At 29.0% G+C, this 6,000-nt stretch overlaps 1 protein-coding gene across 1 annotated transcript in view; it reads right to left on the minus strand.

Moving 5' to 3' along the window:
- LOC113364174 (diuretic hormone receptor-like) overlaps positions 1 to 6,000 on the minus strand; it is a 191,234-nt gene that overhangs the window by 19,825 nt on the left and 165,409 nt on the right. The gene's annotated exons all lie outside the window — the stretch shown is intronic.

Here is a 6,000-nt window from a genome sequence, read left to right on the forward strand (position 1 = left end):
AACCAACTCAAATGGGTTTTAAAATTTTCGAGGAATATCAAAACTTTTTTTTAATTTCAAATGCGGTACGGGAAGTTCCAGTAATTTGTCATAAATCATTATGCCATGCACCACTAGTTTTCTTTGGCAAAGAATGATCACTTTTCAGTCTTTAAATTCGAGGTAGTTTAATCACCCACTCCTTTTGGATGCATCTTGTCATATTTTTTTGACCACCTCCTTAATATCTTGATCATCCCCTGTATCATTTAACATTGGATGGGCATAATTTAGTCGATATTTTCTTCCATCTGTTTCAACAAATACACTTTTAGGTAAGGAATAAAATCCTTCTGAACAATAATCCACTTCATTATCTCCACTTCAAATGAATTCCATCTTTAAGCACCAGAATATCACATTACTTTCTCTCAATTACACTTCGTTTGTTGCAATACGAGGACGACCTCTTCTTATAGAAAGAAATGCGAACTGTTACAAATAAATGGAAAAGTTTATGGAAAATGTATCTAGTACTACCCATAGTTATTACTGCGAGAAGATAGTGAAGTATGAATATTATTCGAGAATAATGCAAGTATTGAATTTCTATAAAAGTTTTATTTGGATTTACGAGACGTGTACTCTAGATAATATATAAAATGTAATACCATCAATACTTAGTGCAAGGTGGGCACAAAGGTCGAGTAATTATTTTATGAGAACCAAATCAATTATATTACAACTAATAACACAAATCAAACAAACAACTATCTGACTATGTTCAGTGAAACTCCCAGTTAATTCATCATTATAGAAATGTGTTCTGTGCTTGCGGTTTTTTAAAAATTTATCGCCTGGTCTTTTTTACCCCATATGCGATATAAGATAAGACGGCCCTGGGACAAACAGGTCCAATATCATACTTTTGATTTTGAAGTAGGAATCGATTGTTTTTTGAATTAATCAAATCGGTTGATTTTTTTTTCAAAGGTATGCCAAAATGTTCGACGAAATAATAACTACATTATTCATCCAATGCAAAATATAAGTTTCATGTATACATTTTTACAAAGATACCACTGTATATAACCTTGTTCTGTAATTTTGTCATAAATATTCAGCAGCAGAGTTAGAATAACTATTTATTTAATTTATCTATTGTAAGATTTTTAATCTCTTTTTCATTTACTATTTTCTATTGTTAACTTCCCGTAGGGTGAGTTACAGTAATCGCAAAAAAATTTAAAATAATTTTTTTTACTTTTCTTTTCAAAGGTTTCTGAACATTTTCGCATTCCTTAAAAAAAATCAATGTATGTGTGTGTGCGTGTGTGTATGTGTGGCGGATACACATTTTCGTCAACGATTTCGTGAACACGGCTCAACCAAATTGAATAATTCAAAAAAAAAACAATCGATTTCTACTGATAAGAAGATGTGCTGATTAGTTTTTGGCAAAGGCAGATCTAGCTGTTTCGGAGATACGGGGCAAAAAGTGCCAAAAATGTTATTTCAATTTTTGAGATAACGGAGCGTCTGATTTAAATAATTCAAAAAACATTTTACTCGTATTGACAAAATGAACAACTGGTCAAATTTTTGTGAAGGCAGGTCCAGCGTGTTCGGAGATCCAATGAAAAACGTAAAAATAATGCCATTTGACGGTCGAAAATGAACATTAGACATGTGTACATCTTATTATCAGATATTTTATAAAGATTATAGTAATAAGTACAAATTTGTGTGCGTTTATATGGGTTCCGTACCAATGTATACAACACATTAGACGATTACGCGGCGCTTACGCGTTTTAATATTTCGATTGCAAATCAGCTATGCAATGCAATCGCTTAAAAAAATGTTCAAGATTTTCAAAAGAAAAAAACAAAATACAAAAAAAATCAGATTATGCGCAAAAGTCATTTTTTTCCAAAATTTGAAATTTTCTCAAAAATCTAATTTTTTCTAAGTCTTACAAAGTACTTTTTAATAATTTTGTTTTCAGTGCGGGTAGTTCCAGTAATTTGCCTTAAGGCACAATGCCTTGCACTACTAGTTTACACCTTTTCCAGTTTCAGCTTGACGTTAAGGTCTAGCATACCCTGAATATAATAAATTAATGCATAAACTATTTATGAATTCCCTTAATGCTTGTTTTTCACTTAAGCTACCTCATCGCGAATTAGATCCAACGCCACAGAATAAGTAAATCCAAATTACAACCGCACCACATGTCCTTTTTTTAATTAAACCCAAAGAAGTAGTCCTCTGCCACACAATGCTTCAACCTTCTGATATTTTCACATTGCTCTGAAAATGTAGGAAAATGGATTTAGAGGACGGAAAAATGTCTCCTTTACATTGTGCTTTTGTAATTTTCTTCCCCCGCTTGCTGAATCAACATTTTCTGGTATTATGTCTGTGACGACATAATTTTTTACTATAATGGAATCGTTGCAGAAGTTGAGTTGTTTTGCTTGATGTACTTTGCTTATGTAAAGAATCATTTTTAGGAAATTGTTTTGAGTGTTATGATATCATGATATAAAAGCTATCTCATGAGACATAGTCTGGTATGGTTCTCAAGATTTTGTAATGAAATATGTAATGTAATACGCCTACATAAGATAGATTTTAAATACATTAAAATAAATAAGGATGTTTATATGAACAAGCAAAAATTATTCAGCAAAGTCAACAAATCAGGATTATATATAGAATTAGTTGGAATTGGTATTTAGCCTTGAGGCAAGTTACATGAACTTCCCGATATGTGTAAATAATCGACTTAATCAATAAAAACTAAATTAATTTATTGATGATTAAAAGTATTCCGACTGGATATATTACACATAATTGAAAACCAACGAACGCGTTAACTCGGAATATTTTCTAGCAGCAAATTTTCAAAAATCAATTTTTATAATTGAACCAGTTTGGTAGGACTTCAATGGTTTAGTATGTGCATTGAGACCGTGTACTCTAGCCTTATACCAAGTAAATCGTCTAATTTTAATTTTCTCAAACTTTGATGAATTTTTAAAATTGAACAACTTGTCGTAAGGTCGTAATATTTCAGTAAGTTTTATAAGACCATAAAATATATCGCCAAAAAAGTTCCACAAAAATCGGCTAATTTTTTTTTTCAACAGTTAATTATAAGAAAACGGCTCGATAGATTTTCACCTAAAACTAATTAGTATTATTTCCAACTAATATCTTTCGAACAGTTTTTGATTTTTTTAAAATCGGTTCGGTAGAATGAGCTTAAATGTGGAGAAAAAATTTAACACCTTTTTTAAAATTACGAAGAAACGGCTTGGTAGATCGTCTCACAAAACTGAGAAAGAATTATCCACATCAATATACGTCGATTGGCTTTTAAATTTTTGAAATCGTTTTAGGCGTTTTTGAGCAAACGTCGATGAAAGTTATAATTTTGACAAGCGCCAGAAAAACGACACTAATTTTTGTAAACTTTGACGATTTTTTAAAATAAACGACCTGTCGTAGAACCGTAATATTCTAGTATGATCTAGAAGACTATGGTATCTAGCATCCAAAAAATAATAATAAAAATCGTCGATTTTTTTTTAAAAAAGCTTTATTACAAGAAAACGGCCCTGCCGATCTTTACCAAAAACTAATCAGCGCGATTCCCAGCCAATATCTTTCAAACGGTTTTTGAATTTTTAAAATCGATTTAGAATTTCGGGCTAAGACGTAGACGAAAAAATTTTCACTTTTCTGCTATGTATTTATAAGGAAACGGCTTGGCCAATTGTCGCACAAAACTGACAAAAAATAATCCTCATCGAGATACATCGAATGGTTTTTAAATTTTTGAAATTGGTCCAGCCGTTTTTAGGAAAACGTCGATTTACGGCAAAAAAAATTGTTCACACACACGCACATACTTTTTCCAAATTCGATCACATTAGATTCAGAATGGCTTGAAACGTCCAGAAAACATAAAATTAGCAAATCAGATTTTTTGATGAGAACAAACTTCTCCTTCGGGAAGTTAATAAAGTGAAAAAGCATTGAATACAAAAAACTAGTAGGTAAATATATATTTAAATGTATTGCTATATCTTTTCCTAGGAAAGGTTAACTAGGTGTTAGTAGCATTTTGCCTGAAAAAATTAATTGACTTAATCAATATGAAAATTACGTAAAAATAGTAATAGCAACATAAAGACATCACAAAAGAAATTACAAGAAATAATAATTTTTTATAATAGATTATTTGTCTTTAACTTCTGACTAGCTAAACAACGTTTTTAATAGGAAATCTTGATAGTAACAAATTATAACAATAATAGAATTATACATATATGTAATATTTTAAATATTCTAAAAGATACAAATATGATTTTATTATCCATCTGAAACCCAAAAATAACCAACAAGGTTAAAAAAATACGTATCTAAAATATCATAACATAATGTTAAAATAAACCACAAAAGTTTATTATTTCTGATTTTTTATTCTCATGTGTGTTCTGATTTTTACGCGAGCTGAGCATTATTGATTCAAACGGACGAAACGTTTCAATAATTCATGAAAAAGATAAAAAAAGCATGGAAATATATGTTTATAAAAACAACAGGGAAAAAATTAGAAAAAACATTTTTTCTCTTGTTCGGTTTGATAAAACATAAATGCATTGCACGTAGTACAATTATCAGAACAATCTCCATTTTGTTTGAAACCGCAACATGGAAAGTTAAAAATGTACAATTTTTGTGCTTAAATTTCACACTGATATGGTTGATTTTGGTCAAGTATACGCAAAAAGTATACAATTTCATAAATACATAATATAAAAAATGATTAACTTACTCCAATTATCAGGGACATGGATTCATCTGTAGGAGAAGGTGGAACTGTACTTCGGACAATAGCCCAAGCCAATATGAATAATGCTGGTGCAGCTGTAAAAAAATAATAAAATATTTATTCTTTTTTTTATTATCAATATTAGTTCATTGATAAACTATTAATAAAATATTATTTGACCAAAGTGTAATTTAAAATCACGATGAAAGCTATCCTAAAATCTAATAAAAAACGTAATTGATCGGAGTATAGGTCCTAACAAATTTCCATACACAATAAATAATTCTACATAAAAATAAATTCATCAAATAAAGTAATGATAACTAGTGATGATAACTACAATTTGAATTAAATATGATTGTGGTAAACAAATAAAAACAAGTTAAAAAAAACATGTCATCAAAATATGAAAATTTAAAATGCCCAAAAAATTAAATCAGTCTATGTGAGAAAAAGTATGCATTGGTTTCAAATAAATGGGAAAATTGAACTTAAATTGAACTCCGAATTTATTTAAAATAGATCTAAGAACTAAACATTTATTATAAATAATATAAGATTTCTTTACAATATAACTTTGAATAAATTTAATTAAAACCAATATATATTTATTTAATCATAAGCAACCTAGAATCAATTTCTTTACAAGAGCCTGAATTAATATCATTATAATTGATTACGGCTTGCTTATGAATAAATAAATAATAATTTGTTCTCTTGACCAAAAATAATAATAATATTCCCAAAAATCATTTTATTTAAAAAACTTTCCATTTTCTCAAAATAAAGTTAAAAACCAAAGCATAGGCTTTTATCCAAAAAACGTCCCCGTAAGACAGTAATCAAGTCTGCAAAAAATCTCTTTAAAATGTATGAATTCTACATGTGTATTCTCCCTCAAAATTCTTTCAGCCTTTCTACTTTTATTTTATAGCATAAATCTTTAATAAATGGTATACAATTCACTTACCCAGCCGAGGAGCAAATAAACTCGCAATTTGATATTTTCTCTCGTGAAAGTCTCCACGACCAACATGTATAGATATAATCCTGAAAATAAGAAAATGAATTAATTAGTAAATTTTGTAAAAAATTGGACTCAAAAAATATTTATTCCAATCTAATACAATCCCAATATTTATTGAACTCTATTTTTATAAAATCATAAAAAATGC

This window comes from Ctenocephalides felis, unplaced genomic scaffold (assembly GCF_003426905.1).
Source record: "Ctenocephalides felis isolate EL2017-DRISC unplaced genomic scaffold, ASM342690v1 CF-g0.4_SCAFFOLD_00845, whole genome shotgun sequence".
NCBI lineage: Eukaryota > Metazoa > Arthropoda > Insecta > Siphonaptera > Pulicidae > Ctenocephalides > Ctenocephalides felis.